The sequence below is a fragment of the Dromiciops gliroides genome, chromosome 1 (genome assembly GCF_019393635.1).
Source record: "Dromiciops gliroides isolate mDroGli1 chromosome 1, mDroGli1.pri, whole genome shotgun sequence".
Classification (NCBI taxonomy): domain Eukaryota; kingdom Metazoa; phylum Chordata; class Mammalia; order Microbiotheria; family Microbiotheriidae; genus Dromiciops; species Dromiciops gliroides.
Genome location: NC_057861.1, coordinates 491,570,795 through 491,583,951, shown reverse-complemented (window position 1 = coordinate 491,583,951; position 13,157 = coordinate 491,570,795). Strand labels below are relative to the sequence as shown.

Genomic DNA, 13,157 nt, shown 5'->3' with positions numbered 1-13,157 from the left:
TTCACAGGAGATTTGAGGAAAGATAGGAATGCCAGACTGTTAGAATTCTGTTCTCAATCTTTTTCTTTCTATTTTCCAATAAACCCTTAAAACCCTAAACTCGTTTTATCAGTGATTTTTAGTCAGTTTCCCCCAAACTGGGGGAACACATTAGAATCCACATTTAGAATCTTAAATTACACAGAGGGGAGGGAGAAAAATCTGAAATTGGAAAGCTTGTATAAACAAATGCTGAGAACTATTTTTACATATATCTGGAAAAAATAAAATACTTTTATCAGAAAAAAATAAAAGGAAATAAAGAAAATTACTTTGCTTCTTTCCTTTTGCTACTTATCATACCATTCATTTTGAGCATAGGATAAAAAACTTAGAGCTGGAAAGAAGATTAGAGGTAATATATTGGGTTAAATGGTTAAATCCCTTCAGTGATATATATAGGAACTGGACTGAAATCAAGTGTGGTGGTTGCTGGGGAAGGGGGTACAGGGACAGAGGGAACACTCCTAATCTCAAGACTTTGTCATTTAGAATCTTGGTCTACTGTCTTCAGAGCCTGGGAGGAAATTGTGGTTAATGTGTTGCTGGTTGTTTGACTTACCTGGCATATGCTGCCTCATTTCTCTCCTTGAAGGCTCCTTACTACTTCAGGTAGATGGCTTCTCTGCCCTGTAATGGATTCTGATAACAAAATCACTTATGATTCTTTTTTCTATGGATCTTCACCCAAATTTTTCCACCATACTTCCTCCTGGTTTCCCTGAAATCCCATAGATGAATATCTATATGTGTACATATATAGATATCGTTGTATATATGTATACATATATATATATGTATGTGTATGTATGTATATATATATATATATGTGTGTGTGTGTGTGTGTGTGTGTGTGTGTGTGTGTGTGTGTGTGTGTGTGTGTGCCCTCTGGTCTTTTAGTGTAAATGCTAACAGATCTTGTGTTATCCTTACTATAGCTCCACAGTATTTCGATTCCTTTTTTCTACTTGCTTACAATATTTTCTCCTTGACCTGGGACCTCTGGAATTTGGCTATCATATTCCTGGAGGTTTTCCTTTTGGGATCTCTTTCAGGAGGTGATAGTTAGATTCTTTCAATTTCTATTTTGCCTTCTGCTTCTAGAATATCAGGGCAATTTTCCCTGACAATCTCTTGGAAGATGATGTCTAAACTCTCATTTTGGTCATGGTTTTAAGGTAGTCCAATGATTTTCAAGTTATCTCTAGTGGATCTATTTTCTATCTCAGCTGTTTTTCCAAGGAGATATTTCATATTGCCCTCTATTTTTTTTTATTCATTTGGACTTGCTTTACTGCATCTTGATTTCTCATAAAGTCAATAGCTTCCATTTGATCAATCCTAATTCTTAGGTAATCATTTTCTTCACATTGTTTTTTTTTTTAATCTCTTTTTCCATTTACCTTTTCAAGCTATTGACTTTTTTCTCATGACTCTCCTGCATTGCTCTCATTTATCTTCCCATTCTTTCCTCCATCTTTCTAAATTTTGCTTCTATTTCTCCCATTTCCTCTTCAAAGTACCTTTTTAGTGCTTCCATGGCCTGAGACAAATTCATATTTTTCTTGGAAACTTTGGATGTATGGGCCCTGAGGTTGTTATCCTCTTCTAAGGGTGCACCTCAATTTTCCTTGTCTCTAAAAAACTTTCAATAGTTCTCAATTTTCTTTGCTTGCTCATCTTGCCATATTTTAATTGACTTTTTTTTTTAGTGAGGCAGTTGGGGTTAAGTGACTTGCACAGGTTCACACAGCTAGTAAGTGTTAAGTGTCTGAGGCTGGATTTGAACTCAGGTACTCCTGACTCCAGGGCCGGTGCTCTATCCACTGTGCCACCTAGCTGTCCTTTTACTTGATTCTTAACTCCCTCTTATAGTGGGGCCCTACTTCCAAGCTACACTGTCCCAAGCTTCAGAGGGTCCCAGGTGTTTTGCTTTGAGGGAGGGCAGGTTTTTCTCTCACCTGGATTGTTCTCTGTTACAAAGATAACCTCAAGCCAACTTGCTAATTAACGAGCCAGCAGAACTATGTGTGCTGTGTTTTTTTGCTCTGAGGAGCCTGAGCCCTCCTCCACCTGGGCCTCCATCCACTCAAGATTTCTTCCTGGTTCCCTGCTGGGGTGGGCTAGCCAAATTCCCCCTTAGGTCCTGCAGAAAACCCTGTATTTCCCCCCACCCCTGGCAAGTCGTTCAGCCCTCTCACCTGACCATAAGATTAGTTATAGAAGATACTGGTGCTGCAGCTGATTTGGAGGCCTGGGGGTAGGTTCCTCTCGAGCAGCATGGCTAGGTTCCATATTGGCATGATCACAGGGTTGGACTCTTCTTGCAACCCAGCATGGCCCCCTTTAATCTGGAAAATAATCGCAGCCTGTCTTTTTGTAGGGTTTTCTGCTCCTGGGGTTGTTTTATAGCTGTTTGGGGGGGTCTCTTTTTGAGTATAATTTTGTAACTCCCTCTTAAGATTTTTTGTGTGTGCTTTTTAAAATTTATATTGTTGCATTCATTGTTTACATTGTTTTCTTGGTTCTGCTTACATCATTCTGCATCAGTTCATTTCAATCTATCCATGTTTTTCTCTATTAATCATATTCATCTTTTCTTTTCTTTTTTTTATAGAGAGGTTGTCTTTATTAGCAGAGCCACTAGCCAGGCCCGGGGCACATGCCCTGCCAACTTCCACCACTGGGGCAGACTCAGAACATCTGTAACTACTCCTTGGTCCCAGTGTCCATATTGACCTCCAGCATGTTGAGCCTTACAGTCTTACTGAGGGGCCTGCATTCACCCACAGTCACAATGTCTCCAATCTGGACGTCCTGGAAGCAGGGCAAAAGGTACATAGACATGTTCTTGTGATGTTTCTCAAATCAGTTGTATTTGCAGATATAATGCAGGTAGTCCTGGTGGATGATGATGGTCCTCTGAATCTTCATCTTGGTCAAAACACCAGACAAAATCCTGCCTCTGATGGAGACATTGCCATTGAAGGGATACTTTTTGTCAATGTAGGTGCACTCTATGGCCTCATTGGGGGTCTTGAAGCCCAGCCTTTTTTCTTGTAGTATCTGGGAAGCTTCTCTTTGGCAGTGTCCCCTAGCAGCACCCACTTCTTGTTCTGGAAGATGGTCGGCTGCTTCTGGTAGGCACACTCTGTCTGGATGTCCACCATGCTTCCGTTTTGCTCATCTTTTGCTCCTCTTCTCTAGGATGAATGGAGGGAAAGAGCCATCTTTTATAGAGCAGTATTGTTCCATTTTATTCATGTACCACAATTTAATTACCATTCTTCGATCAATAGGTAATTTGTTTCCAAACTTTACTATCACACAAACAGATTCTATAAATATATATTAGTGTTTACAGGGACTTTTCTTCTTATCAATGACCTCCTTGGGGTATAAGCTCAGTATTGGACTTTCTAGTTCAAAGGGCATAGACATTTTAGTAATTTTATTTGCCTAATTCCAAGTTCATTTCCAAAATGGTTGTACTGATTTACAGCTACAATAATAATGCACACTCCAACATTAAATATTCTTATCTTTTATCATTTTTGCCATTTTGCAGAGGATAAAATAAAACATAAGAGTTGTTTTGCTTTTCATTTCACTTTTTATTAATGATTTGGAGCATTCCTTCATGTAATTGTAATAGGTTGCAATTCTCCTTTTGAGAACTGTTTGTTTCACTTTGAACACTAACCTGTTGGGAAATGGTGTTTGGATATATATGTATGTAGGTAGGAATATATTAAATATATATAATAAGTATATGTTTGAATATTCAAATCATATAATAGATGTGTATATGTATGTATGTACATAACTGTGTACACTGACATATACAAATATGTAAACATACAATATGCAGTTTATATATCTTGGATACCAAACTCTTACTACAGAGATTTGATACAAAAATTATTTCCAACAGAGTAACCTCTTCCTCAGGTATATGACTTTTGTTTGTACAGAAATTTATCAGTTTTGTATAATCAAAATTATTTATTTTATTTTATTGTAATTGCCTCTATTTCTTAAGTTGTTAAGAATGCATCTCTTAAAAAAGCTAAGAGAAGTATGAAATCTGCTTCTCTTCTCATTTTTGTAGTACTTTATTTAATATTAAAGTCATAGATCCATTTAGAATATATTGTGGAATATTGTGTGAGGTGTTGGTCCAAGAAAAAATTTTTTGCCAGAGTGTTTTCAGGACACCAGCAGGTTTTCTTTTAATCTAATGGAAAGTTATTTCCCTATAGTTTATGTTTTCTGCTTTATAAAACACTAATTTAATGATTTTTTTCCTGATATTTTTCCTTATCTTGTTTCTTCTATTGATCTACCTCCTTCTCTTTCTCTTTAAAAAATCCCAGATGCTTTTGATGCCTGCTGCTTTATAAAGCATACATTTTTTAGGTCAGGAAATGGTATTTCACATTCATCCCTACCTTTCATAATTCTGCTGGATATTCTAGATTTTTTTAATTAAACTTTATTTTGTCAGTTTATGTAAAGTATATATTTGATCATTTGCCTGGCATAACACCAAAAATGTAAATTAACTTCGATAATATAATTTTATAATGTTGGCATGGCCAAGCCATGAGCACTGAATATTCTCAAAACTATTTAACTTACTCTTTATTTTAAGGAATATTTTGTAACTGGATCTAAACAAGTATTTTCCATATTTTACTATATTGACCTTCATATATTTTATGCATTTGGAATGAGATTTTCCTTCTGATTACTGCCTCTTTAATTTTTCAATATTAAACAGAAATACTTTTGAATTTTGAGGGGTTATTTTGTAGCCTGCAGATTTAGTGAAGCAATTAATTTTCTCAATAAATAGTGTACTGATTCCTTCTTATTTTCTATGTTAACCATTATGTCATCAGCAAAGAATAGTTTTATATCTTCTTTACTTAACCTTTTAATTTTTCTCTTTCTTTATTGCTAGCATTTTCAAAATATGTTAATGATGCTAAACAGAATGTGAACACTAATTTTACTCCCTTTTTTGTTGGGGAAAGTTCTATTGTTTTCCTTTGACATATGATGCTTGCTTTTGGTTTAAGATAGAAACTATTTGTGATATTGTGAAAGTTCATGCTATGATTTTTATTTGTGAGGTTCTGGCATCAATGAGTGTTATACTATGGCAAAAGACTTTTTCTGAATCTACCAAGATAATCATATCATTTTGGATGTTTATGTTTTCAACAATAAGTATGGTTTTCCTAATTTTGAACCATCCTTTCATCTTTGATATAAATACAACCTAGTCATAACAAATGACTTTTTTGTATGAATCCCTATAGTCTCTTTGACAGGCTTTTATTTAATTTTTCAATTGATATTCTCTAATAATATGGTTCTATAGTTCTCTTTCTGCGCCTTATGCTTCTTTATAGGTTAGGAGTATATTTTCTTCATAAAAGGAAACATTAAGATCCTTTCCTTCTCAATATTTGAAAAAAATTGTGCGACATGGGTAATAATTTTCTTGAAAAAGTTTGAAAGAATTGTCCTATGAATCTCTTTGGACAGTACTGAGGTCATTTTTTTCACTTGTGGTAGTTTATTTACAGATGTATATCCTCTTTTGAGATATAGTTATTTATTTGGTCTTTTACTTTGGATATGTTATATTTTATGGTATTCCTCTATTTAAATTCTCATTTTTGTTAATATATGGAGCTGTGTGCAGAACACCTGATAATATAGGAAAGGATTTTAAAGCCTAGTTGTATGCTATGCTATGCTATAGTAATGTATTAATAGGAAGCTAATGGAATTTATTGGGGCTAAGAATATCTTATCTCCCATTTCCTATCTATCCCAAGTGAAGAAACTTGGTCAATCTTAGACTATGTTTAGAAACATTCAAATTATTGAAATAATTGTATGAGCATTCAAGACTTTAAAGAGCTAGATTAATATGTAGAATCTACATCCTCTTAAGACAAAAAAGTGCCAAGATTAGTTAATTAATACATTTTATTTTGCCCTTTTGCCAAAGGACCAATGACAGTTGTAGGATCCTACCATCCCTTGATGAATAATTTATATACATATATATATATGCATGTATGTATGTATGTTTTCATTTTCCACTGCATTTAAGCAAAACTAATATTATAAATAGGGTACTAAATCATTGATTTTAGTTTGTCTTAGTTCATTAGTTTAAGAATCTGAGATTTCATCTTTAGGAGTATTCTCTTTATGTAGTAAGAAGAATAAGGAAAACAAGTTACCCAATGCCCAAAATAATCTAAAGGAAACCTTGAAAGAATGCAAAACTGTAATCAATGTAGTCATCAATCACGGTATCAGAAGATTGATGATGAAATATGATTCCTTCATCTTGACAGAAATATAATGAACTAGAAGTACAAAATAAGACATATATTTCGCAATACATTCAATATGCTAATTTGTTTCACTTGAATATGCTTTTTTGTTACAAGAAAGGGCTTCTATTTGGAAGGATGGAGGAGTTGGTATATAATGACAAGGATGCAAACAGATAAATGAAAGGTTAAAAATGCCAGTGATACTTTTAACAAAACTGAGAAGATAGTAAAATACTGTTAAGGAAGGGATGTTGACAAGCATGGCAGTTTTATTACTTTTATATTAAACATACATACATATCTATCAGAAGTTCATGATTTCATAGGAAATTTTCTTTTTTAACTATTCCAGATTCTTACAAATTGGTCTCTTCCTCATACTGTGATTCAGCCATACCATCCTATTATCAGTTCCACAATTTGACACTCATCTCCACTTCTTTGTATGTTTTTCCCCAAGTCTGTGATACAGTCCTTCCTCATATCCACCTCTCTGAATCCTTCGTTTCTTTCAAGACTCAGTTCAAGGTCAGACCTATTGAGATCAAAGCTGTCACTGTAGCTGAAAGATCTGTAAGCAGACTGAATTTAGCTTATTTAGGACCGTTTGCTTAGATGACAACATTGTTTCTCTCTGTTAGATTTTAAAGGAAAACCATCTTTCCAAGGGGCAGGGCTTAGGATAGTGACTAAAGAGACAGAGAGAAGCCAGGAATAAGTGGTTCAGCTTACATGAAAATAGGAACAAGCTAAGAATAAGTATTACAACCAAAGGTAGAGAAACTATATAATCAGTTAAAACAAAACATGGAGCTAACTGTGGTGGAGATCGGGTGCTTCTTATTGCAAAATTCAAATGTAAATTGAAGGAAACATGGAAAACCATCAGACCATGTAGGTATGACCTAAAGAGCATTCCTTATGAATGTGAAGTAGAATTGATTAATAAATTTAATGGACTAGATCATGTGGATAGAGTGCTTGAAGAGATATGGAGAGTGGTTCATAATATTGTTCTAGGAGGCAGCAACAAAATAAAATCCGAAGAAAGAGAAAGAAAGAAAGCAAAATGTCTGTCTGATGAGGCTTTACAAAAAACTGAGGAAAGAAGGAAAGTGAAATATAAAGGTTAAAGGGAAATATACACATCTCCATCAAGAATTCAGACAATAACAAGAAGCTATAAGGAAGTTTTCTTAAATTAAAAATGCAAAGAAATAAAATAAAATAATAGAACGGAAAAGACAAGAGATCTCTTCAGGACAATAAGAGACATCAAGGGAATGTTTCATATAAAAATGGGCATGATAAAAGACAAAGATAGTAGGAATTTAACAGAAGCAAAAGAGATTATGAAGATGTGGCAAAAGTGCACAAAAGAAATATACAAGAAAGATCTTAACATCACTGATAACATTAAGGTTTTGTTTAATTATCTAGAGCCAGACATCCTTCAAAATGAAGTCAAGTGGGCCTTAGGGGGCCACAGGATGCATTGCTAATAATAAGTCTATTGGGGGTACTGGAATTCTAGCCAAGCTATAAGATGATACTATTAAAGTGTTGCACTCAATATGCCAACAAATTTGGAAAACTCAACTCTGGCCAAAAGATTGGAAAAGATCAATTTATGCCCCAATACCAGAAAATCAGATTGGTTTTCAAAGAGGCAGAGGAATTAAAAAACAAACTGACAACATTCACTGGATTATGGAGAGAGCAGGGGAGTTCCAGAAAAGCATCTACTTCTGCTTCATTGACTTATATTAAGCCTTTGATTGTGTGGAACAGTACATCTGGCAAGTCCTGAAAGAGATGGAAGTACCAGATAGTCTTAATCATCTCCTGAAGAATAGTCAAGAAGCAACAATAGGAATGAAATATGGAACAACAGATTGATTGGTTTAAGACTAGAAAAGTAGTATAATAAAGCTACGTATTGTCACCTTAACTTTTATGTTCAGAGTACATCATGTAAAATGCCAAGGATGGATAAATCAAAAGCTGGAATTAAGCTTTCAGGGGAAAATATCAACAATCTCAGATATACAGGCAGTACCACTTTGATGGCAGAAAGTGAAAAAAGAATTAAGTCTCTTGATGAGAGTGAAAGAGGAGAGCAAAAAAAGCTGGCTTGAAGCTTAAAATAAAAAAAGAAAAACCTAAAATCTTGGCAACTGGTCCCATCACCTGGCAAATAGATGGAAAAGAAAAGGGAGCAGTATCAGATTTTATATTCTTGGGCTCAAAAGTCACTGTAGATGGTGACTGCAGCCATGAAATTAAAAGCTCCTTGGAAGGAAAGCTACAGCAAATCTGAACAGTTTACCAAAAATCAGGAGCATCACCTTGGCAACAAAAGTCAGTATATTCAAAGCTATATTTTTTCCCAGTAGCAATATATGGCTTTGAGATTTGGATGATAAGTAAAGCTGAATGCCAGAGAAGTCTTGCTTTCAAATTGTGACTGGGGAAGAATTTTGAGAATTCCATGCATATCAAGGAGATCAAATTGGTCAATACTTAAAGAAATTAATTCAGGCTATTCGCTGGAAGAATAAATGCTGAAGCTTAAATATTTTGGCCACATAATAAGAAGACAGGACTCGTAGAAAAATACCCTGATGTTGGGAAAGATTAAAGGCAAACATGGAAGGGGATGGCAGAGGATTTAGTGGATAGATAGTGTCATGGACACAATGGACATGAGTTTGGAAGGCTTTGAGTGATAGTGGAGGATAGAAGAGACTGGTGTGCTATGAACCATGGGGTCATGAGGAGTTGAATAGGACTGAACAAATGAACAACAAAAAGTGGCCTTACCCCTAGTTAGGTACCTGATAGTCCAAGTATTAGAAAAATAAAAACAAATCACCTTCTCTCAATGCACAGCATCAACTTGTATATTAATTATTATGTTACAGAGTTACCTAAAGCAAAGCACTGTGAAGTGTCTTTACCAGAATCACACAAACACACACACACACACACACACACACACACACACACACACACACACACACTATGTATTGGGGTAGGACCTGATTCAAAGTATTTCTGACTCCAGAACTCAATCTACCTTCTTATGCTACCTCTCATACCAATGGTTGCATAAGGGATGTTTTGTATTTGTTTAGTCTCATATTTTAAAATATATTTCCATATCAATTATCTCATTTTATCTGCAAAGCAAACCTCTGAGGTAGTAAAAAGAATGGATTCAGCATGAAGGGACCTAGTGGGAGAGACCAGGGACCAACTTCTTGGAGAAGACAATCTGTATTCCCCTATAATGTGGGTGATAACAGTGTCTTTTTATTGACTTTGAGATTCAAGTGCAAAGGGGACACAGATGGGACTTGGACTTGGAAATTAGTAGCTCTATGCTATATTGGAACTGAGTTTAGCCCAGTTCCTAATCTTCTTCCCCTCCCCAGAGACTCAAATGAAGATGGAAAAGGGATTATTCCCCCCAGGTATTGAGAGGTGATTATTTTTATGTTTATTCTTGCTATACCTTTTAATCAAATAGTCTTTTGTAAAAGTTAAATTAAGGTAACACAAACAGTAAGGTCTGGAGCCAATAAAAGAAATTCCAGATGCCTTCAAACTTCCATAAGGGTACAGGAGGACCCTGAGGGGAGAGTGAGATGTAAAATAATTTTGTGCCAAACTGTATGGGCCAGAGTCAACACATACATGTAATATATAGATAAGTATACATATATACAAATATAAATGAGTGCAAATATGTATATGTACACATGTATGTATATACATATATGTGGATATATAGATGCATGTATATAGTTATTTTGCTTTTTGGTAAGAAATTACTTTCAAGTATAAGAGGTAGGTAACATAGGCATTATCTTCATTTGGCAAATGAAGAAACTCAGTGTTGTCATCATCCTGTAAAACTCCATCCTCCTTGTCATCGTTACCCTCTGCCCCTCTGTTTAGAGGGTAGACCCATGATCTCCAAGACCTCTATTTCAGAAGGGAGCACAGCTTATACAGTTTCTCATTTCTCACCTGGCTGCACTACTCTGGAACTTTTTTGATTTCTCCATAAACACATTCCTCTCTATCTTTCCCTCACTCCTCTACTTGCAGGATTGGTTTTGGTTTTGGTTTTGGTTTTGGTTGTTTGGTTGTTGGTTTTTGTCTTTGCCCATTAGATTAGAAGCTCCTTGAGGGCAGAAGATATCTTTCCTTTTTTAATTTGTATGCTCAGAGCTTAGCACAGTGACTGGCACATAGTAGGCACTTTTATTGACTATTTCAGGTGGTGGAACTAGAAGAAAAACCTAGGTGTGTTGATAATGTATGTGTCCTGCTCCTTCTACTCCTGCATACTGATGCTGCATAATGAATTACTAATTTATTCCTGTCAGGAAGAGTTAAATCTTTTGAAGTTTGCCATTGAGCACATACAGTTTTTTGTTTGTTTTGTGGGGCAATGAGGATTAAGTGACATGGCCAGGGTCATACAGCTAGTAATTGTCAAGCTTCTGAAGCCATATTTGAACTCAGGTCCTCCTGAATCCAGGGTTGGTGTTTTATCCACTGTACCACCTAGCTGCCCCAGAACACATACAGTTTTAAAGTGACTGTTGAAGTTTTCAGTTCATCAATAACAAAAGCAAATCTACAGTCAACTTGAAAACTGAAAGGCAGTTAGCATCTTTGATACTCAGATCAGAAACTGGAAGGTATGGAACATCATTATAAAAGTTCATTAGAGATAAAGGGCACTATCTAATAGATTTCTGTCAATATAGTGAGACTCACAGAAATGATGCCTGCAATATATGCAGCTTCTTATTTGGTGGTTGTTTAGTATGAGCCACCTGCAGAACCTTTATCAGAAATAACACAGAGAATGTCATTGCACACACAATTACCTTTCAATCTCTTCACTGAATCAGTCTTTAGTTAGGAGAGGCTTTGGTTATTCAAATAATAAAAAAAAACGAATAACTATTCAGAATCAGGAAGCTGACCTTTTCATTTCAATGGGGAAAAATGATACTTAAAGACACTGCTTTACCAAAGAGCTATTGACCAAATATCTCCCCATTGACTTCCTTTACCTACCTCTGGATTTTTCTCTTCTATGCTGCCTCTCTTCTCAGAAGCACATGGATAAAGATAGGTGAATAACACTTGACAATCTCATACTCTATTATTGCCCTTCATCTTTATCTAGACAAAGTATGTATCCAGTTCAGAAAGGATCCTGCTTTCATGAACTTAAGGAGCCATTCAACTTGTTTATTAAATGCTAACTTTCCTTAAATGGAAATCTCCAACTATTTTGCATATAACACCTAGGGCACCCTCTCTTATATGATCCCACCTAAAAAGTTTTCCTAGGTTTATAATACTCTGTGAATCAGTACCCACTCAAATCTATAATTCAATAGATCTCACTGATATATTTGTCTTTTATTAGCCAGTCAGAGGTCATATTAGTTCAAAACAATCAATATTACATAGAAAAATCAATTTCCCTTTATTTGGTCTCTTTGGGGTAAGAATGCTACCTACTTTATGACAGAGAAGATAGATTGAATACAAAAAAATGAAAACACGTTTTAAAGAATTGGTCAGTATAATAATTTATTTGGCTGGATCAAATATTTGTTACCATATTTTGTTGTTGTTTTTTTCTTTCCTGGGGGGGGTCAAAGGGACAGAAAATAAATGAATGTTAATTGAAATTTTAAAATTAAAAACAAAAAATGGGCACTATATCTAATAGCATATCGAATAAAATTACATGAAAGTATTCTTCCCATGGACCCAAGTATATACAAGTAATCAAACCACCAATGGAAGAGGATTATATCAAGCTGATACAACATTCTCACCAGAGTACACCAAGCACTGAAGACCATGTAACCTAGAGCCATTATGTTCTCTAGTTTCCCAAGCTCTAGTCCTCTAAAGGAGGTGATATATTCTGAAAAAAGCACCTTTAGACACAGAACATATTTGAAAAGGTTGTTGACAGAAACTCATGTGGCTAGGCACAGATGTGGACATGGATAGCCAGGACACATGGTTATCCATGGTAGCTCACAATTTCAATGTTGTAGGGCTGCCAATCTCCTCTGGTGAAGTGCTAATATTACTGCTTCTTCTTCTCTGCTGGGTGTTGTATGTCTGATCTCTACTGAGCTTTTAATTTCTGATAGATGTCATTGTGCTGGGCAGCACAGCTCTACATTAGACTGGGCTTCAACTCATCAAGGCCATCTGCAGACCTCAGTTCATCAAGACCATCTGTTGCCTTTCTCTGCTTCTATCATCTACAGCCCAGTGACCAGAAAACCTATCCTGACAAATGCAGGTATTGGCAACATATTATATGTAGGGGATAATTCCTTTTAAAACTACATTTCCAATGGAAATTGTGTAAAACAAACTTTGTAAAGAATTCCATCTAAAAGATGAATGACCAAAAAAAAAAAAAAAGAAAAGAAAATGAGCTGGTTACGTAGCAATAGCAGAGGATAATTGTTTTGTGGTACACACATTCTAGTAAAATTCAATTCAATATAAAGTGACTTAGAACTTTGGGTGGCCCTTTGCAAAGTATTTTTGAAAGACATAACTCACTTCACATTAATGATATAACAGATCCAGTAAAATATCAAATAATCTAGGTTTTAATGGAATTTTGTAAAGGATAGAGATATAGCTTTAACTTATAACATCATAAGTCCTTAGCACAGAGGCTTTGGA

The 13,157-nt window shown here is 35.3% G+C and overlaps 1 pseudogene; it reads right to left on the bottom strand.

Moving 5' to 3' along the window:
* Positions 1-2,748: 2,748 nt before the first annotated feature.
* On the bottom strand, positions 2,749-3,209 carry LOC122750746 (annotated as a pseudogene).
* Between the last annotated feature and the right edge of the window lie 9,948 nt (positions 3,210-13,157).